The sequence below is a fragment of the Garra rufa genome, chromosome 9 (genome assembly GCF_049309525.1).
Source record: "Garra rufa chromosome 9, GarRuf1.0, whole genome shotgun sequence".
NCBI classification, from domain to species: Eukaryota; Metazoa; Chordata; class Actinopteri; order Cypriniformes; family Cyprinidae; genus Garra; species Garra rufa.
In genome coordinates, this window is record NC_133369.1 from 2,728,823 (window position 1) to 2,752,767 (window position 23,945).

The window sequence follows — 23,945 nt, forward strand, 5'->3', positions numbered from 1 at the left end:
GCTGCTGGTGGCAGTGAAGGAGTTTCTTGTGGTGGATGAGGTGCTGCTGGTGGCAGTGAAGGAGTTTCTTGTGGTGGATGAGGTGCTGCTGGTGGCAGTGAAGGAGTTTCTTGTGGTGGATCAGGTGCTGCTGGTGGCAGTGAAGGAGTTTCTTGTGGTGGATCAGGTGCTGCTGGGGGCAGCGGGTGGAAACTGCAAAGATGCCTTTTTATAGCAGCTTTATTTATGTAGGTCTGTGGACACTGGCAGCAGTGAAAATGCTTGGCCTTTTGGCCACAGCCAAGGCCACAGCTGTATATAACATAATCTAAAGCAAAATTGAAAATAGCCATGTTAGTAGACGTAAAAAAATTTTTTATACAAATTTATAAGATATGCATATACACTCACCTCCATATTCAATTGCTCTTATTTTATGCCCAGCTATATGGGCCAGTATTTGATGATACTGTCTGGGCTTACATATTTGAGATGTGCAGAAGGGACATGTGAATAAATTAGTATCTGCATAGAAGTGCTGTGGTTGAGGCTCTTGTCCTCTCCGCTGAATTGTGATGTGCTGAATAGACAACAAGTTCATACATTTTAATTTAAAACAAGTTTCCTCCTCTGTACATAATTATTTTACATTTTAACATTCATCGATTATGTTAGTCTATAGGTTTGACTACACATGTGAGGTGTTAATGCCTGCACTGATATAGTGAAGAGTGTTGAACATTGACTAGTGAGCTGATCTTAATACTAAAAAAGGTAAAATCGTGTTTCTATTTAAATCTAGTGGTCTGCAGAGGTTTTTGTTAGGGTTATGTTTAGGGGTACATGATAGGTAATGAGATATAATATAAATAACAGAAAAATAATAAATATTACATTAAAGTTGATATTAAAAATAATAAACTTAACAAGCAATGCTTTTTCAGCTTTTCTGTGGTGCTTTTCTTGTTTTCTTACAGCGCACCTCACACTCAAACACCATTTCATATATGAAGGGAGTGTGTTCTGGACTGAATGAAAACGTGTAATTTATCCAAAATATTATAGTTTTTAATAATTTTATAATTAGATCAAATTTGCAGTTAGATTAATGTGCACAACAATTTCCTTAATAAAATGTATTTATAGTTATTTTCTGTACATATTAGTACCTATACCCCGGGTTTTACAAACAATTTTAAAGCCTAGTCTTAGACTAATATGTAAGTCTGAGCTGTTCCAACTAAAAGAAACTTGCACTCACTGATCTTAAAATATATCAGTGCCTTTATTTTGTCTCAAGATGAACACCAGTAATGTTTTTTCTAAGCATGTTTATGAAAATTATTTAAATGTCCTAATTGAACTATGGACTAATCCTGGTTTAGGCCTGGGGACATAAATGTCACTTATTCGGTGGAATAGCTAACCTAACATTGGTTTACAACTATTTATTAACTTACTTAGGTAGTGTTTTCTAGTCTGACAAGCTAACTAGTCATTATTATATTAGAGTGCGCCGACAGGAAAAAAAATTAAGCAAACTACCACTATCAACACTAAAGTAACGAACTTATGCACCAAAAAGTTAGCGAATGTTTGCTAATAATAGTTAGCGACAGAAGTGGCAGACCTCTTGGAGCTTTTTCTGTCTAATCATGTTGTAAACAAATTTACACAGACTAATTAAAAAGTTACCTTAGACAAAATGAGAATTTACAAAAATCCACTTACATCCATACGCAGGACAGGTGAGCTCCCGAGCTTTCACCAACTTCTCGCTTTATCACTCATGTCTGATGGGAAAAGCGTATTCAAGTATTAGAAATCGCCCACTCAAGTTTTAGCAAACCAGGTACAGAGGTTGAAAAACGCCCACCCTATTGGAAAACGCCCAAAAATTGAGGAACGCCTTTTGTTGCTCTGCAGAGACCTCCTTCTCGTCAGTTTTGTTGCATGTAAGGATGGATGAGAGAAACACAGCGCGTTCATGACAATAACAATGATCACGTGTTTCTTCGTGATGCTCGTGCTGAGTTTATGTAACGCCTGTGTGAAGCTGATAATGTATAGAGCGATTACATAAACACCAGCAGAGAGAAGCGAATAAGGGCCACATTTAAAATTTCACAACTCTAAATATAGATGATGATTATTTGTTTATCTTTCTGTCTGTTGTCTCGTTCTTTCTCTCCATCTGTCTAACTATACGCTATCCATCCATGAGTATCAATCCATTTATAATTATTTTCATAAATCCAGTAATTTATAACTCTGTCCATTTATCTATCCATCCATCCATCCATCTATACGTCTATCCATCCATCTATACATCCATCCATTGATCCATTTGTATGTCCGTCCATCCAGCCATCTATACATCCATCCATCTATACGTCAGTTCGTCTATCAATCCATCTGTACATCTATATGTCCATCTATACAGTACATCCATCCACCCATCCATCCATCTATGTCTATCCATGTGTCCATCCATCATTCCATCTGTGTCTATCCATCCGTCAGTCTGTCTGTCCATTCATCCATCCATCTATATATCCATCTATACGTCTATCCATCATCCATCCATTTGTTTGTCCATCCATCCATCATCTATATTTCCATCTATACGTCCGTCTATATGTCCGTCCATCCATTCATCTATACGTCCATCCATCCTTTCATCCATCATCTATATGTCTATCCATCCATCCATCCATTTGTACGTCCGTCCGTCCGTCCATCCATCCATCTATACGTCCATCTATATGTCTGTCTGTCTATCCATCCATCCATTTGTATGTCTATCCATCTGTCCAATTGTATGTCCATGCATCTGTACATCCATCCATCTATAGTTCCGTCTGTCCAATCTATCCATCCATCTTTATGTCCATCTCTATGTCTATCCATCCATTCATTTGTATGCATCTGTCCATCCATCAATCTATGCATCCATCATCCATCCATCCATCCATCCATCCATCTATACGTTCAATTTATACATCCGTCAATCCATTCATCCTTCTATCTATACGTCTATCCATCATTTCATCCATCTATATGTCCATTTAAATGTCTGTCCATCCATTCATCCATATGTCCATCTATATGTTTATCCATCCATCCATTTGTATGTCTATCCATCTATACGTCCGTCAATCCATTCATCCTTCCATCTATATGTCCATTCATCCTTTCATCGATCTATACGTCCGTCCGTCTGTCCATTCATCCATCTATACATCCATCCATCTATACGTCCATCCGTCTGTCCATCTATCCATCTATACATTGGTCTATATGTCCGTCCGTCCGTCTGTCCATACATCCATCTATACATCCATCCATCTATACGTCCATCCGTCTGTCCATCTATCCATCTATACATTGGTCTATATGTCCGTCCGTCCGTCTGTCCATACATCCATCTATACATCCATCCATCTATACGTCCATCCGTCTGTCCATCTATCCATCTATACATTGGTCTATATGTCCGTCCGTCCGTCTGTCCATACATCCATCTATACATCCATCCATCTATACGTCCGTCCGTCTGTCCATACATCCATCTATACATCCATCCATCTATACGTCTGTCCATCTGTCCATACATCCATCTATACATCCATCCATCTATACATCCGTCCGTCTGTCCATACATCCATCCATCCATCCATCCTTCCGTCCGTCCGTCCATCCATCCATCCATCTATAAGTCCATCTATCCATCCATCCATCAGTATGTTTGTGTATCGATATCTAGCGTATCTGAGTGAATCTGAATGTTATTATATATTTGAGTGCTTTTGTTTAAAAAAGGAAAAATGCTGGAGGTATTTTAGTTTTCTGTCCCATCACAGTTGTTTCGTCCATATGTTGGTCAATTATCTTCGCCTGAGCAGAGGATGCAGCCATTCGCTGAGTTTGGCCCAGATTTCTCAGTTCTAGGTTGTGTCAAAAAAAACAAAACACTGGCCTCTGACGTCAGCATTACCCCAATATCCCGAGCAGACCTTAAGATTTAAGGTGAAACAAGGCCTGTATTGTATATCTGACATGTCATAGTGTATGAAGAATAGTCAGTGTATGAAGAAACTCTCACGCTGGAGACAACATGTAAAGACAGACACATGTCTGTATAATTGAGTGACAGTGAGCATCACTGGGTGATGTAATGAGAGATGTAGCTGACCCGATCAGGAGCAGCAGGGTGATCTGAGGGCATCAGACGAGTGTTTGTGAGGCAGATGGACACACAGCACACTCATGGAGACATGTTTGTCTGCTCGAGATTCATGCATTTATATTTATGCTTTTGGCAGGTGCTTTTATTCATAGCGACTTGCATTGAATTCAAGGTGTTCTGTCAGTTAATGCATTTCGTCTTATGGTATTGTTTTTATTTGCACAGTCCAATCACGTCAGGGTTATTATAGTTTACTAAAACTGAAACTATATATATATATATATATATATATATATATATATATATATATATATATAATTTTTTTTTATTTATTTTTTTATTTGAAACAATGTTAACTGAAATAATTTGAATAAACTAAAACTAAAAATGAATAAAAATGCATGAAACAAAAACTTTTAAAAATGCTCAAATCTTTTAAATTTAAAATATTAGTAAAATAACACTGAAACATGTTAGTAATGGCATCATTTTTCAGTGAAATCAATCCCATATAACACCCATTTGGCTGTTGTCGACTCCTGAGGGCTTCAGATTTCCCTGTGCTTAACCTTTTTCTGTTGATGTGTTGCATCATATCCTCTTTCTGTCCTCGGTGCTTTGTCACTTGAATTTTTAGAATTCCATGTCTATTTTTCCCAGATATATATAGGGTTTTTTGTATAAAATAGGTCAGTTTATTGTGTGCGCTCTCATCTGTGCAACTCATGACCAGAAGGCGAATGCATGTCATTATGCGCTCCACCAATCACAGATTCTCTTGAGGCCCAAGTGCATGCAAACAAGCATTTCTCCTTTCTGATGCTCCATCATTCTCTGTGTGCTTTTGTGAAGTTCCCAGAATCTCCTCCAGCATTAGACAGCAGCAGATGTCTGTCCGGATAAGTTGAATTACACTTGCTTAGATTACATAGTTGTGTTTACATGCATCAAATACTGTAATAAACCTGATGAACTCTATCACTATTTTATTATTAGCAGTGTCAGTTTACGATGTTAATGATTGCAGAAATAATATTGACTGGGTGTGTTCATGTGAGTATTTAAGCTACACTCAATAATCGTTGTAAATATGATTTGTTGACTGATATAAAAACAGTATTGCAATTTAGACTGACACTTTTTATTTAACTTTTTTCAAGTGTCAATTTTACAGATTAATAAAAATTTTAAATAAAAAATGTAGAGATGGAATAAAATGTGTTAATAAATAATAATAATATATAATTATATAAATATATATTTTTGAATTTCTTAATTTTTGCCTAATACAACCACAGATAAATTATTTTTAAAATGAAAAATAATGAAAATTAAAGCTGCGAGCAGCGATGAACGGGCCCTCGCACCCGGGCTCACCGCCGACCGGTGGCTTCAGGAAAACAGCAAACGGTGGGCAGTATGCTTTTAATACAGTAAATATAGGAGAAATATGTCAAAGTCACTTAAATGTGCCAAACTTGCCGCTGCCAGCTGGTGGCGTTATGCCTATAACTGATTATTGGCATGTAGATGTGTTCAGGCCAGCACTATTATCAAACATATGAAGTTTGGTGCAGATTGACCTTGCTATGTTTGAGTTAGTGAAATATATGAGATATCCTGCTGCCAACAGGTGGCGCTATGATAATATCTGAATATTGGTCTTTAGGTGTCTTCAGGCCAGGACACTTGCCAAACCTGTGAATTTTGTGGCAGATCAGACATTTTCAGGCTAAGTTATAACCACTTCTATGTCTATGCAGAAACATCAAACTTTGTCAGGCCACCACGGACATGCCCTTTAATGAAAACTCAAGATCTTCACAATTTAACATCTCTAAGGCTTCAAGATCAGACTGACCAAATATAATGTTGATTTAACTAAATGCAATCAATGCAAGGACTTCAGATAAATGCCAACTGTGAACCAGTATGCTACAAATGATGATAAGAACATGATTCATGATGATAGCAAAATGTTATTATTGCTTCCTTTACATCCACCACTTCTGCTTAAATGTCATTGTTACCTATCTGTACAATTTTTGTGTGGATATTGCTTTGCTAGTGACTCCTGTTATAAGACATCACTCTTAAGTGCTACATAACTAAGAATCAATAAGGAAGACGGTGCCCAGTTGGCACATGCATTCACAGTAACCCTCTTCTAGTTTGGATTTTAAGTTTACTGAATTGAAAGGGTTACACTTTAAAATCAACACACAGACACATACACACAAAATATAAAATGTTGCCATCCAGTTTCATTTGTTAAAATTAACTATATTAGTTAACATGACCAATAAATAAATAGCATTTATTAATGTTAATTAATATTAAGCTAAAAAAAGTATTCATATAAAGTTTATGTACTGTGATTTAACATGAACATGAACACAGTTCATGTGGGTGTACAGCAATACACAATAAAGTGCTCTATAAACTCTTCATTCTTTCAAAATATCTTTAAAAATCAAGTTGAGTATTTTAACGGGGTGATACATATATATATATATATATATATATATATATATATATATATATATATATATATATAACTGATCTTAAAATTATGGTTTTCAGATGTTTTGAAGAGATAACAGTAACGTTTGTTTTGTTGTCAAAGTTTGTCTTAATTTTTTATTATTATTATTTTATATTCAATAAATAACACTATGTAAATATTGTCTATCAATGAAGATAAATTGATCATGCTAAAAAGTTGTATTTTTTTAAATCTTTTGCTATGTGACTGAATAGGACAAGTTCATGGTACAGTTAAGTACAAAAATAAATAAACAACAACTGCAAAATACGAACAATGAAAGACTTAGTGACCCTTTATATTTTCTCAAAATATCAGACTCTCAAAGATCAGACATATTTATGTAATTACAATACATATGTGCAGTTTTTGTTCAAAGATGGTCTGTAGAATGGCTCTCTACTCTGTCACCCTCTCTGCCTCTCACCCCTCCCCCCTGCAATAATGAGCTTCTCTGTGCCTGACTGAACGCACACACATACTGTAGAGACATTCACCAGAGTGACAGCAGGTTTCTGAGTTATTTTTTTAATTTTCTTTAATTCATTGAAGCTTGTATAAAATTAATATTTCCAGCACTTGCTCAGAATGATTAGATCTATGTGTGAAAAAAGTTTTAAAGAGTTTGGATGCTGCACTTTAAAGATATAAAAAATTAGGGTTATGTTTTTTACTATATCTTTAAAAAATCACCACGTCCACACCGTTCAAGATATCCAAAATCCGCTCGCAATTTAACATCTTCAGAATATTCTCTTCATGTTAAAAAAGTTTGGTGTGAACAGCTGGTTGTTCTTAGAAGTAGTGTGCATTTGTTTACAGCCTGATTTTTCCAAAAATCCACATTCAAATCAAAATAGCCGGCTTCCTGTTGGTCTCAGCTAATGAGTTTGATTTAGAAAGTTGTCCAAATTGATGAGATTAATATATGTACAGAGTTTGGTGACTGTAGGAAAAACTAACCCCCCAACTTTTGTCAAAAGATGGCGCTATAGAGTGCCTGCTCCACGCCCATTTATGACCTTTTGCCAGTGTCTAACTATCATAAATATTGATGTGTGTGTTGAGTTTCATGAAATTCTAAGCATGTTATCTGCCTCGAAAAGACAGGAATCTAATTTTAAAGTTTGACATGTTGCCATGGCAACAGCATTCGATTTATCATCGACCCCTTTACATATTCTTATCGGCCGTGTTTTGACATGATTTTGATGAAGTTTAAAGAAAATCAAGTAAAATTAAGAGGCTGATTTCAAAGCATTTTGAAAATGACACGTTTCCTGCTGCCAGTTGGTGGCGCTATAACTTTGACTCATAATAGTCACATTTATGGAATCGGCATCATACAAGGAACAAACTGGTGAAGTTTCATCAGAATCAGGCAATGTGTGCAACAGTTATTAGACACTTCCTGTTTCTCATTTCTCGCCATAACTTTGTCGCCTTGCCACGGCCAAACCGTTCGAGATATCAAAAATCTCCTCGCAATTTAGCGTCCCCAATGTCTTGAGATCATGCTCACCGAGTTTGGTGACAATCCCATGGAATTCCTGGGAGGAGTACGTTAAATTCCAGAGCATGCGCTTTTTAAACAGCCCTAAATATCTCACTTCCTGTTGCGTGGAGCCCATGACATAGAGTACAAAAGTTGTTCAGCTCGATGAGTTCTATATGTGTACCGAGTTTCATATCAATACGCGCAAGTATGTGTGCGCAGTACATCAAGTTTTCAAACTGTGTTCCAGGGGGCGCTGTAGAGGCCCTGAACCACGCCCGGGTCCCAGCCTCTGTGGCGTCCGGACGACGGCAGATTCCGACGTGTGTGCAAAGTTTTTGAGTATGTTAAGGCCCCCAAAAGTGCCCCAACGGTTGAAAAAAAAAAAAAAAAAAAAAAAAATAAGAATCCTTAGAAGAACAATAGGGCCTTCGCCCTTTTGGGCTCGGGCCCTAATGAAAGTAATTAGAATTAAAGCTGCGAGCAGCGATGAACGGGCCCTCGCACCCGGGCTCACCGCCGACCGGTGGCTTCAGGAAAACAGCAAACGGTGGGCAGTATGCTTTTAATACAGTAAATGTAGGAGAAATATGTCAAAGTCACTTAAATGTGCCAAACTTGCCGCTGCCAGCTGGTGGCGCTATGCCTATAACTGATTATTGGCATGTAGATGTGTTCAGGCCAGCACTATTATCAAACATATGAAGTTTGGTGCAGATTGACCTTGGTATGTTTGAGTTAGTGAAATATATGAGATATCCTGCTGCCAACAGGTGGCGCTATGATAATATCTGAATATTGGTCTTTAGGTGTCTTCAGGCCAGGACTCTTACCAAACCTGTGAATTTTGTGGCAGATCAGACAGTTTCAGGCTAAGTTATAACCACTTCTATGTCTATGCAGAAACATCAAACTTTGTCAGGCCACCACGGACATGCCCTTTAATGAAAACTCAAGATCTTCACAATTTAACATCTCTAAGGCTTCAAGATCAGACTGACCACATATAATGTTGATTTAACTAAATGCAATCAATGCAAGGACTTCAGACAAATGCCAACTGTGAACCAGTATGCTACAAATGATGATAAGAACATGATTCATGATGATAGCAAAATGTTATTATTGCTTCCTTTACATCCACCACTTCTGCTTAAATGTCATTGTTACCTATCTGTACAATTTTTGTGTGGATATTGCTTTGCTGGTGACTCCTGTTATCAGACATCACTCTTAAGTGCTACATAACTAAGAATCAATAAGGAAGACGGTGCCCAGTTGGCACATGCATTCACAGTAACCCTCTGCTAGTTTGGATTTTAAGTTTACAGAATTGAAAGGGTTAGACTTTAAAATCAACACACAGACACATACACACAGAATATAAAATGTTGCCATTCAGTTTTATTTGTTAGCATTAACTATATTAGTTAACATGACCAATACATAAATAGCATTTATTAATGTTAATTAATATTTAGCTAAAAAAGTATTCATATAAAGTTTATGTACTGTGAATTAACATGAACATGAACACAGTTCATGTGGGTGTACAGCAATACACAATAAAGTGCTCTATAAACGCTTCATTCTTTCAAAACATCTTTAAAAATCAAGTTGAGTATTTTAACGGGGTGATATATATATATTTATAACTGATCTTAAAATTATGGTTTTCAGATGTTTTGAAGAGATAACAGTAACGTTTGTTTTGTTGTCAAAGTTTGTCATAATTTTTTATTATTATTATTTTATATTCAATAAATAACACTATGTAAATATTGTCTATCAATGAAGATAAATTGATCATGCTAAAAAGTTGTATTTTTTTAAATCTTTTGCTATGTGACTGAATAGGACAAGTTCATGGTACAGTTAAGTAAAAAAATAAATAAAAAACAACAACTGCAAAATACGAACAATGAAAGACTTAGTGACCCTTTATATTTTCTCAAAATATCAGACTCTCAAAGATCAGATATATTTATGTAATTAAAATACATATGTGCATTTTTTGTTCAAAGATGGTCTGTAGGATGGCTCTCTACTCTGTCACCCTCTCTGCCTCTCACCCCTCCCCCCTGCAATAATGAGCTTCTCTGTGCCTGACTGAACGCACACACATACTGTAGAGACATTCACCAGAGTGACAGCAGGTTTCTGAGTTATTTTTTTAATTTTCTTTAATTCATAGAAGCTTGTATACATTTTTTATTTGCAGCACTTGTTCAGAATGATTAGATCTCTGTGTGAAAAAAGTTTTAAAGAGTTTGGATGCTGCACTTTAAAGATATAAAAATATTTTTTACTATATCTTTAAAAAATCACCACGTCCACACCGTTCAAGATATCCAAAATCCGCTCGCAATTTAACATCTTCAGAATATTCTCTTCATGTTAAAAAAGTTTGGTGTGAGCAGCTGGTTGTTCTTAGAAGTAGTGTGCATTTGTTTACAGCCTGATTTTTCCAAAAATCCACATTCAAATCAAAATAGCCGGCTTCCTGTTGGTCTCAGCTAATGAGTTTGATTTAGAAAGTTGTCCAAATTGATGAGATTAATATATGTACAGAGTTTGGTGACTGTAGGAAAAACTAACCCCCCAACTTTTGTCAAAAGATGGCGCTATAGAGTGCCTGCTCCACGCCCATTTATGACCTTTTGCCAGTGTCTAACTATCATAAATATTGATGTGTGTGTTGAGTTTCATGAAATTCTAAGCATGTTAACTGCCTCGAAAAGACAGGAATCTAATTTTAAAGTTTGACATGTTGCCATGGCAACAGCATTCGATTTATCATCGACCCCTTTACATATTCTTATCGGCCGTGTTTTGACATGATTTTGATGAAGTTTAAAGAAAATCGAGTAAAATTAAGTGGCTGATTTCAAAGCATTTTGAAAATGACACACTTCCTGCTGCCAGTTGGTGGCGCTATAACTTTGACTCATAATAGTCACATTTATGGAATCGGCATCATACAACGAACAAACTGGTGAAGTTTCATCAGAATCAGGCAATGTGGTCAACAGTTATTAGACACTTCCTGTTTCTCATTTCTCGCCATAACTTTGTCGCCTTGCTACGGCCAAACCGTTCGAGATATCAAAAATCTCCTCGCAATTTAGCGTCCCCAATGTCTTGAGATCATGCTGACCGACTTTGGTGACAATCCCGTGGAATTCCTGGGAGGAGTACGTTAAATTCCAGAGCATGCGCTTTTTAAACAGCCCTAAATATCTCACTTCCTGTCAGGTGGAGTCCATGACATAGAGTACAAAAGTTGTTCAGCTTGATGAGTTCTATATGTGTACCGAGTTTCATATCAATATGTGCAAGTATGTGTGCGCAGTACATCAAGTTTTCAAACTGTGTTCCAGGGGGCGCTGTAGAGGCCCTGAACCACGCCCGGGTCCCAGCCTCTGTGGCGTCCTGATGGCCGCAGGTTCCGACGTGTGTGCAAATTTTCAAGAGTTTTTGAGTATGTTAAGGCCCCCAAAAGTGCCCGGAAGGTGTAAAAAAATAAAAAAAATAAAAAATAAAATAAGAACCCTTAGAAGAACAATAGGGCCTTCGCCCTTTTGGGCTCGGGCCCTAATAAATATAATATATATAATATTTATAATAATTAATATGAATAGTTCTATATGCATTATAGGGTGATTTGGGGGGAATTCACAATTGTGATTTAAAAAAACAATGTTTAAAAAATAAATAAATAAATAGGGCTGCACAAGTTGCAATATGAGTAATAATTAATAATAATGATTATTATTATTACTAAATGCAAATATTAAACAAAATAACAGTTAATAATTTTACTAAAAAAATAATAAATAAATATTATAATTACAATATAACATTATTAACAACAACAATAATAATTAAAGCTGCAAGCAGCGTTGACCGGGCCCTCGCCGTCTGTGCAGTCGCCATACTGATAGCATCTGGAAAACGGTGCCCAGTTGGCACATGCATTCACAATAACCCTTTGGACTAACCCTAACTGTCTCTCCTCCTGTCTGACTCTTTCTCTTACCACCCATCCCACCTCCTTACACTCAGCCACTTACCACACAAACACACACATAGAGTGCAGAGCAGAGTGAGATCAGATTTGTTTTTTAATTTTCTTTCATTCGTGGAGTTTTGTATAATTATGAAATGAACTGTGTTTAATCAGAATGAATAGTTATTTGTATGAAAAAAGTTTCAAAGAGTTAGGATGCTGCACTTTAAATATATAATAAATCATTGAAAATTGAAAATGGAAAATAAAATTCTAGGCACGCTATCTGCCTCAAAAACACAGGAAACAAATATTTGAATGTATTTTGTATTTTTATTTATTTGCCATGGCAACAGCATTTGATGCATCAGGGACGCCTTTACAGACTCTCATCGGCCGTGTTTTTACATCATTCTGATGAAGTTTGAAGAAAATCGAGTACAAAAATATTGTTCGTTGTTCGTTCGTGTGTTAGTTCATTAACTAATGTTAACAAAAGAGACCCTATTTTAAATAGTTACCATGTTTTATGATCTACATCCATTTTTTAATATTATTTTAATGATCTATAAGCATCTGTGAAATAATTATAAACAAATATATTAAAAATAAATACATATTAACTTAGTTGATGTATTTGTTTCTCATTCTAATTAAGTGAACTGAGCAGTATAGTGTCATACTTATAAGATTTTTTATTCTATCAGTGAGATTGTATATATGTATATAAATCAAATAATTTTTCCTTAAAAGATTAAAAAAAGATTTTAATGCTCTTTAAGCACCTATACAAAATAATTATGTAAAAGTACACTGACAGTACAGTCTATATCAACTGATTCTATGGAATATTTTCATTCTTATACACTGAGAATGAGCTAAATAGCATTAGAGGTCAAACGATTACTTATCTTATGAGGACCTCTAGTGTTCATCCCTGGTATTAGAGCTTTAATCTGACAAATTTATGTGACACTTTTAATGTTTTTGGGGCCTCTGAGCATGATAACATTTTGAAACTACACGTATTTCCTAAGAATTTCTTGTTGTTTATATGTAAAAAGTTTTGATGAGTTGGAATAATGCAATTTAAAGATATATGAAAATAACTCTTCATCTTTTTTATTGTTACTTTCATAAATCACCACATCAACACCGTTCAAGATGTCCCAAAGCCGTTCACAATTTAACATCTTTCAGTATCTTGGCATCATGTTGACAAAGTTTGCTGTGAACTGTCTGATTCTGCTATGAGTGATATGAATTTATTCACAGCTATATTTAAAAACACAGGAAACAAATGTTAAAGTTTGACATGTTGCCATGGCAACAGCATTTGATGTATCAAGGACCCCTTCACAGATTCTCATCGGCCGTGTTTTGATATTATTCTGATGAAGTTTGAAGCAAATTGAGTAAAATAAAGAGGTTGATTTAAAAGCGTTTTGCAAGCAACACACTTCCTGCTGCCAGTTGGTGGCGCTATAACTTTGACTCATAATAGTCACATCTCTGTGATCGGTATCATACTACGAACAAACTGCTTAAGTTTGGTCAAAATCAGCTAAAGTGTGTCAAAATTATTAGACATTTCCTGTTTCTCATTTCTCGCCATAATTTGTCGCCCTGCCATGGCCAAACCGTTCGAGATAGCAAAAATCCCCTGGCAATTTTGCATTCCCAATATCTTGAGATCATGCTGACTGAGTTTGGTGGCCATCGGTGGAAAGGTCTAGGAGGAGTATTTCAAATTCCACAGCTTGATTTTTCCAAAAATCCATATATAAATAAAAATAGCTGACTTCCTGTTGGTCGTAGCTAATGGGTGTAAATTAGAAAGTTGTCCGGCTTGATGAGTCCAATATATGTACCGAGTTTGGTGACTGTAGGACAAAGTAACCCCCCAACTTTTGTCAAAAGGTGGCGCTATGGAGCGCCTGCTCCACGCCCATTTATGGGCTTTTATCAGTGTTTAACTGTTATTAATACAGATGTGTGTGTTGAGTTTCATGAAATTCTAAGCATGTTAAGTGGCTCAAAAACACAAAAAACTAAAGTTAAAGTTTGACACGTTGCCATGGCAACATGATAAAAGTTATGGATAACGCCCTTCACAGATTCTTATCGGTCGTGTTTTGACATTATTGTGATGAAGTTTGAAGCAAATTGAGTAAACTTAAGAGGATGAGTTTAAAGCGTTTCAAAAACGTCACGCTTTCTGCTGCCAGTTGGTGGCGCTATAACTTTGACTCATAATATTCACATCTCTGTGATCGGCATCAGACGATGAACAAACTGCTGAAGTTTGGTCAAAATCAGACAAAGTATGTCAAAGTTATTAGGCACTTCCTGTTTCTCATTTCTCGCCATAAATTTGTCGCCCCGTCACGGTCAAACCGTTCGAGATATCAAAAATCCCCTGGCAATTTTGCGTCCCCAATGTCTTGAGATCATGCTGACCGAGTTTGGTGGCAATCGGTGGAAAGGCCTAGTAGGAGTATTTCAAATTCCATTGCATGCACTTTTTAGACATCCCTGAATAGCCGACTTCCTGTTTGGCGAAGCACGGACTATGAGTGTGAAATTTGTTCGGCCCGATGAGGTCTATATGTGTATGAATTTTGGTGACTGTAGATCCACCGTTGTGCGCTCCAGAGCCCTTCAAAAGTCGCAATTTTTAACGCTGTGCCATGCCCCCCCCCAGGTGACCCCCCCATGTCAAAGTCTGTCCGGCCCTGATGGCCGCAGGTTCCAATGTGTGTGCAAAGTTTCAAGAGTTTTCGTGTATGTTAAGGCCCCCGAAATCCCCCAAAACATTGAAAAAAAAAAAATAATAATAATAATAATCCTTAGAAAAACAATAGGGCCTTCGCCCTTTTGGGCTCGGGCCCTAATAATAATAATAATAATCCTTAGAAAAACAATAGGGCCTTCGCCCTTTTGGGCTCGGGCCCTAATTAAAGCTGCAAGCAGCGATGACCGGGCCCTCGCCGACTGTGCAGTCGCCATCCCGATAGCATCAGGAAAACGGTGCCCGGTTGGAACATGCATTCACAGTAACCCTTTGGACTAACCCTTACTGTCTCTCCTCCTCTCTGACTCTTTCTCTTACCACCCATCTCCCCTCCTTACACTCAGCCACTTACCACACAAACACACACATAGAGTGCAGAGCAGAGTGAGATCAGATATGTTTTTTTATTTTCTTTCATTCGTGGAGTTTTGTATAAGTATGAAATTAACTGTGTTTGATCAGAATGAATAGTTATTTGTATGAAAAAAGTTTCAAAGAGTTAGGATGCTGCACTTTAAATATATAATAAATCATTGAAAATTGAAAATGGAAAATGAAATTGTAAGCACGCTATCTGCCTCAAAAACACAGGAAACAAATATTTAAATGTATTTTTATTTTTTTTATTTGCCATGGCAACAGTATTTAATGCATAAGGGATGCCTTTACAGACTCTCATCGGCCATGTTCTTACATTATTCTGATGAAGTTTGAAGAAAATCGAGTACAAATAAATTGTTCGTTGTTCGTTTGTGTTTGTTAGTTCATTAACCATTGTTAAAAGAGACCCTATTTTAAATAGTAACCATGTTTTATGATCTACAACCATTTTTAAATATTTTTTTAATGATCTATAAGCATCTGTAAAATAATTATAAACAAATATATTAAAAATAAATACATATTAACTTAGTTGATGTATTTGTTTCTCATTCTAATTAAGTGACATGAGCAGTATAGTGTCATACTTATAAGATTTTTTGTTCTATCAGTGAGAGTGTATATATGTACATAAATCATATAATTTTTCCTTAAAAGATAATAAAAAAGATTTTAATGCTCTTTAAGCACCTATACAAAATAATTATGTAAAAGTACACTGACAGTACAGTACATATCCACTGATTCTATGGATTATTGTCATTCTTATACACTGAGAATGAGCTAAATAGCATTAGAGGCAAACGATTCCTTATCTTATGAGGACCTCTAGTGTTCATTCCTGGTATTAGAGCCTTAAATTGACAAACATTTATTACACTTTTATAATGTTTTTGGGGCCTCTGAGCATGATAACATTTTGAAACTACTCAGATTCCCTAAGAATGTCTTGTTCTTTATAAGTTAAAAAGTTTTGATGAGTTAGAATAATGCAATTTAAAGATATATGAAGATTACTCTTAATCTTTTTTACTGTTACTTTCATAAATCACCCCATGAACACCATTCAAGATATCCCAAAGCCGTTCACAATTTAGCATCTTCAGTATCTTGGCATCATGTTGACAAAGTTTGGTGTGAGATGTCTGATTCTGCTATGAGTGATATGAATTTATTCACAGCTATATTTATAAAAACACAGGAAACAAATGTAAAAGTTTGACACGTTGCCATGGCAACAGCGTTTGATGTATCAAGGACCCCTTCACAGATTCTCATCGGCCGTGATTTGATATCATTCTGATGAAATTTGAAGCAAATTGAGTAAAATTAAGAGGTTGATTTAAAAGCGTTTTGCAAGCAACACACTTCCTGCTGCCAGTTGGTGGCGCTATAACTTTGACTCATAATAGTCACATCTCTGTGATCGGTATCATACGACGAACAAACTGCTAAAGTTTGGTCAAAATCAGATAAAGTGTGTCAAAATTATTAGACACTTCCTGTTTCTCATTTCTCGCCATAATTTGTCGCCCTGCCACGGCCAAACCGTTCAAGATACCAAAAATCCCCTGGCAATTTTACATTCCCAATATCTTGAGATCATGCTGACCGAGTTTGGTGGCCATCGGTGGAAAGGTCTAGGAGTAGTATTTCAAATTCCACAGCTTGAATTTTCCAAAAATCCATATTTAACTAAAAATAGCTGACTTCCTGTTGGTCGTAGCTAATGGGTGTAAATTAGAAAGTTGTCCGGCTTGATGAGTCCAACATATGTACCGAGTAGGACAAAGTAACCCCCAACTTTTGTCAAAAGGTGGCGCTATGGAGCGCCTGCTCCACACCCATTTATGGGCTTTTATCAGTGTTTAACTGTCATTAATACAGATGTGTGTGTTGAGTTTCATGAAATTCTAAGCATTTTAAGTGGCTCAAAAACACAAAAAACTAAAGTTAAAGTTTGATACGTTGCCATGGCAACATGATAAAAGTTATGGATAACGCCCTTCACAGATTCTTATCAGTGTGTTTTGCCATTATTGTGATGAAGTTTGAAGCAAATTGAGTAAAATTAAGAGGCTGAGTTTAAAGCGTTTCAAAAACGTCACACTTTCTGCTGCCAGTTGGTGGCGCTATAACTTTGACTCATAATAGTCACATCTCTGTGATCGGCATCAGACGACGAACAAACTGCTGAAGTTTGGTCAAAATCAGACAAAGTATGCCAAAGTTATTAGGCACTTCCTGTTTCTCATTTCTCGCCATAAATTTGTCGCCCCGTCACTGTCAAACCGTTCGAGATATCAAAAATCCCCTGGCAATTTTGCGTCCCCAATGTCTTGAGATAATGCTGACCGAGTTTGGTGGCCATCGGTGGAAAGGCCTAGTAGGAGTATTTCAAATTCCATTGCATGCACTTTTTAGACATCCCTGAACAGCCGACTTCCTGTTTGGCGAAGCACGGACTATGAGTGTGAAATTTGTTTGGCCCGATGAGGTCTATATGTGTATGAATTTTGGTGACTGTAGGTCAACCGTTGTGCGCTCCACAGCCCTTTAAAAGTCGCAATTTTTAACACTGTGCCATGCCCCCCCCAGGTGAACCCCCCATGTCAAAGTCTGTCCGGCCCTGATGGCCGCAGGTTCCAATGTGTGTGCAAAGTTTCAAGAGTTTTCGTGTATGTTAAGGTCCCCGAAATCCCCCAAAACATTGAAAAAAAATAAAAAAAATAATAATAATAATTAAAGCTGCGAGCAGCGATGACCGGGCCCTCGCCATATGCGCAGTCACCATCCCGATAGCATCAGGAAAACGGTGCCCAGTTGGCACATGCATTCACAGTAACCCTTTGCCACTTTGGATTTAAAGTTTACAGAATTGAAAGGGTTAATTAAAATCAACACACAGACACATACACACAATATTTAAAATTTTGACATCCAGTTTAATTTGTTAACAATAACTATATTAGTTAACATGAACAATAATTAAATAGCATTTATTAATGTTAATTAATATTAGGCTAAAAAAAGTATTCATATATTATTAAAAGGTACATTAGTACATTTATTTATATTTGTTAAAAATATTTGTGGGTTCATGTATTAATAATACATTATAAGGGTATTCTTAAGGCATTATAATGAATGCATAATAAATTATAAAAAACCTTATAATATGTTGTATCATCTCATGAGCATTCATAAGAACAGTTTTAATGTATTAGAATTTTTTTTTTTTATTATAGCTTTTATGAGTATGATTACCTCCTCATAGTTATAATGTATAAGTCTCATATTTTGCCATCTTACTGATGTCACTTTACTTAAAGCATACAAAGATCACTTATAAGTAATAATAATAATAATTCTCAAATAGCCATAAGATCAGGTATCAGATCAGATGAATGTATAATATGATCAGTTTAATTATTTTGATGGTACCCGTTAGACAGCTTTTTATAAGTAACTCTGCAACTGCATGTCAGCTAGCAGTAATTATTATTTGCTGTGGTAAATATATGCTAACACTGTTTTTAGACAGTTCCCCAAAAGACAAACTGATTATAAGTAACTTTGCAAGAACATGAACCTTCTACTTAGCCTAACATTAAACTAAGTCTACACTGTAAGGAGTGTTAGTTGGTGAGAGTTAGTTGTTAATAGTCAATAGTATAGAATATAATGTAAAAAAATAAATCTAATATGATATAGTCCTTTACAAATGAAGTAGGTTTAAAATGGTGTCTACTGTGTGTTATAAATAATCATAATCTTAAAATTTATAACCTCTAATATTTAAGTATTATAATGTATGATAATTGTTGTTATGAATATTCATTGGATGATATAATATATTATACTTTTTTTATAATGCATTATGCGTTCATTATAATGCCTTAGAAATACCCTTATAATAGGGGCTTCATAGAAAGTGTTACCAAATCAGTGAGAGACAAACAAAACATTTCATAATTTTTCATTAAAAAAATAACTAATTTTTTTATGCTTTTTAGTGTTTATTTTAAAAATAGGTAAACGTATTGTGACAGTACAGTACATAACAACTCCAAATAAATCTATGCATTCGTTTCTTTGTTGCACATTGAGAATGAACAGAATAGGATTAGAGGTAAAAATATTCCTTATCATACGAGGACCTCTGGTGTTCATCCCTTGTATTACAGTCTTCATTTCTCCCTCTCTCACTTCTGGATACTTTTAATGTTTTTGGGGCCTCTGAGCATGATCCAATTTTGATACCAAGTGTATTTTCTAAGAATGATTTGTTCTTAATACATACAAAGTTTTGAAGAGTTGGTATTAGGCACTTTAAAGATATAGAAAAATTAATGCAACTTTTTTTACTGTGACTTTTAAAAAATCACCACATCAACACCGTTCAAGATATCCAAAATCCGCTCACAATTTAGCATTTTGAGTATATTCTTATCATGTTGACAAAGTTTGGTGTGAACTTCTTGTTTCTGCTTTGTTTAGTATGATTTTATTTACAGCCTGATTTTTCCAAAAATCCACATTCAAATAAAAATAGCCAACTTCCTGTTTATTGTAGCTAATGAGTGTTAATTAGAAAGTTGTCCGGCTTGATGAGACCAATATATGTACCGAGTTTGGTAACTGTAGGCAAAACTAAACCCCCAACTTTTGTCAAAAGGTGGCGCTATAGAGTGCCTCCTCCACGCCCATTTATGGGCTTTTATCAGTGTCTAAATATCATTAATAAAGATGTGTGTGTTGAGTTTCATGAAATTCCAAGTATTTTAAGTGGCTCGAAAACACAAAAAACTAAAGTTAAAGTTTGACACGTTGCCATGGCAACATGATAAAAGTTATCGATAATGCCCTTCACAGATTCTCATCGGCCGTGTTTCGACATTATTGGGATGAAGTTTCAAGCAAATTGAGTAAAATTAAGAGGTTGATTTAAAAGCATTTAGAAAACGTTGCGCTTTCTGCTGCCAGTTGGTGGCGCTAAAACTTTGACTCATAATAATCACATCTCTGTGATCGGCATCAGACGACGAACAACCTGCTGAAGTTTGGTCAAAATCAGACAAAGTGTGTCAAAGTTATTAGGCACTTCCTGTTTCTCATTTCTCGCCATAACTTTGTCGGCCCGCCACGGCCAAACCGTTTGAGATATCAAAAATCCCCTGGCAATTTTGCGTCCCCAATGTCTTGAGGTCATGCTGACCGAGTTTGGTGGCCATCGGTGGATAGGCCTAGGAGGAGTATATCAAATTCCATTGCATGCGCTTTTTAGACATCCCTGAATAGCTGACTTCCTGTTTGGTGAAGCATGGACTGTGAGCACGAAAGTTGTTCGGCTCGATGAGGTCTATATGTGTATGAATTTTGGTGACTGTAGGTCAACCGGTGTGCGCTCCAGGGCCACTCAAATGTCGCAATGTTTAACGCTGTGCCACGCCCCCCCCAGGTGACCCCCCCATGTCAACGTTTGTCCGGCCCTGATGGCCGCAGGTTCCAATGTGTGTGCAAAGTTTCAAGAGTTTTCGTGTATGTTAAGGGCCCCAAAATCCCCCAAAACATTGAAAAAAAAATAATAATAATAATAATAATTAAAGCTGCGAGCAGCGATGAACGGGCCCTCGCACCTGGGCTCACCGCCGACCGGTGGCTTCAGGAAATCAGCAAACGGTGGGCAGTATGCTTTTAAAACAGTAAATATAGAAAAAATATGTCATAAGTCATTTAAATGTGCCAAACTTGCCGCTGCCAGCTGGTGGCGCTATGCCTATAACTGATTATTGGCATGTAGATGTGTTCAGGCCAGCACTATTATCAAACATATGAAGTTTGGTGCAGATTGACCTTGGTATGTTTGAGTTAGTGAAAGATATGATATATCCTGCTGCCAACAAGTGGCGCTATGATAATATCTGAATATTGGCCTTTAGGTGTCTTCAGGCCAGGACTCTTACCAAACCTGTGAATTTTGTGGCAGATCAGACATTTTATGGCTAAGTTATAACAACTCAATGAAAACTCAAGATCCTCACAATTTAACATCTCTAAGGCCTCAAGATCAGACTGACCAAATATAATGTTGATTTAATTAAATGCAATCAATGCAAGGACTTCAGATAATGCCAACTGTGAACCAATATGCAAAATTTTCCCTTTACTCTGATGATGATGATAAGAACATGATTCATGATGATAACAAAATGTTATTATTGCTTGCTTTACGTCCACCACTTCTGCTTAAATGTCATTGTTACCTATCTGTACAAGTTTTGTGTGGATATTGCTTTGCTGGTGACTCCTCCTGTTACAAGGCATCACTCTTAAGCGCTACATAACTAAGAATCAATAAGGAAAACAGTGCCCAGTTGGCACATGCATTCACAGTAACCATCTGCTAGTTTGGATTTTAAGTTTACAGAATTGAAAGGGTTAGACTTTAAAATCAACACACAGACACATACACACAAAATATAAAATGTTGCCATCCAGTTTCATTTGTTAAAATTAACTATATTAGTTAACATGACCAATAAATAAATAGCATTTATTAATGTTAATTAATATTAAGCTAAAAGAAGTATTCATATAAAGTTTATGTACTGTGTATTAACATGAACATGAACACAGTTCATGTGGGTGTACAGCAATACACAATAAAGTGCTCTATAAACGCTTCATTCTTTCAAAATATCTTTAAAAATCAAGTTGAGTATTTTAACGGGGTGATACATATATATATATAACTGATCTTAAAATTATGGTTTTCAGATGTTTTGAAGAGATAACAGTAACGTTTGTTTTGTTGTCAAAGTTTGTCTTAATTTTTTATTATTATTATTTTATATTCAATAAATAACACTATGTAAATATTGTCTATCAATGAAGATAAATTGATCATGCTAAAAAGTTGTATTTTTTTAAATCTTTTGCTATGTGACTGAATAGGACAAGTTCATGGTACAGTTAAGTAAAAAATAAATAAAAAACAACAACTGCAAAATACGAACAATGAAAGACTTAGTGACCCTTTATATTTTCTCAAAATATCAGACTCTCAAAGATCAGACATATTTATGTAATTACAATACATATGTGCATTTTTTGTTCAAAGATGGTCTGTAGGATGGCTCTCTACTCTGTCACCCTCTCTGCCTCTCACCCCTCCCCCTGCAATAATGAGCTTCTCTGTGCCTGACTGAACGCACACACATACTGTAGAGACATTCACCAGAGTGACAGCAGGTTTCTGAGTTATTTTTTTAATTTTCTTTAATTCATTGAAGCTTGTATAAAATTTATATTTCCAGCACTTGCTCAGAATGATTAGATCTCTGTGTGAAAAAAGTTTTAAAGAGTTTGGATGCTGCACTTTTAAGATATAAAAAATTAGGGTTATGTTTTTTACTACATCTTTAAAAAATCACCACGTCAACACCGTTCGAGATATCCAAAATCCGCTCGCAATTTAACATCTTCAGAATCTTCTCTTCATGTTAAAAAAGTTTGGTGTGAACAGCTGGTTGTTCTTAGGAGAAGTGTGAATTTGTTTACTACCTGATTTTTCAAAAAATCCACCTTCAAATCAAAATAGCCGGCTTTCTGTTGGTCTTAGCTAATGAGTTTGATTTAGAAAGTTGTCCAGATTGATGAGAACAATATAAGTACAGAGTTTGGTGACTGTAGGAAAAACTAACCCCCCAACTTTTGTCAAAAGATGGCGCTATAGAGTGCCTGCTCCACGCCCATTTATGACCTTTTGCCAGTGTCTAACTATCATTAATATTGATGTGTGTGTTGAGTTTCATGAAATTCTAAGCATGTTATCTGCCTCGAAAAGACAGGAATGTAATTTTAAAGTTTGACACGTTGCCATGGCAACAGCATTTGATTTATCATCGACCCCTTTACATATTCTTATTGGCCGTGTTTTGACATGATTTTGATGAAGTTTAAAGAAAATCGATTAAAATTAAGAGGCTGATTTCAAAGCATTTTGAAAATGACACGTTTCCTGCTGCCAGTTGGTGGCGCTATAACTTTGACTCATAATAGTCACATTTATGGAATCGGCATCATACAAGGAACAAACTGGTGAAGTTTCATCAGAATCAGGCAATGTGTGCAACAGTTATTAGGCACTTCCTGTTTCTCATTTCTCGCCATAACTTTGTCGCCTTGCCACGGCCAAACCGTTCGAGATATCAAAAATCTCCTCGCAATTTAGCGTCCCCAATGTCTTGAGATCATGCTGACCGAGTTTGGTGACAATCCCATGGAATTCCTGGGAGGAGTACGTTAAATTCCAGAGCATGCGCTTTTTAAACAGCCCTAAATATCTCACTTCCTGTTGCGTGGAGCCCATGACATAGAGTACAAAAGTTGTTCAGCTCGATGAGTTCTATATGTGTACCGAGTTTCATATCAATACGCGCAAGTATGTGTGCGCAGTACATCAAGTTTTCAAACTGTGTTCCAGGGGGCGCTGTAGAGGCCCTGAACCACGCCCGGGTCCCAGCCTCTGTGGCGTCCGGACGACGGCAG

General features: G+C 36.3%; 1 protein-coding gene and 1 long non-coding RNA gene across 2 annotated transcripts in view; one reads left to right on the forward strand and one right to left on the reverse strand.

Annotated features, from left to right (window-relative positions):
- tppp (tubulin polymerization promoting protein) overlaps window positions 1-23,945 on the forward strand; it is a 67,147-nt gene that overhangs the window by 8,778 nt on the left and 34,424 nt on the right. The gene's annotated exons all lie outside the window — the stretch shown is intronic.
- On the reverse strand, window positions 16-1,821 carry LOC141342181 (uncharacterized). Its single transcript, XR_012356669.1, has 3 exons — window positions 1,711-1,821; window positions 391-559; window positions 16-307 (listed from the first exon to the last, which is right to left on the reverse strand). It is a non-coding gene; the product is annotated as an uncharacterized lncRNA (long non-coding RNA).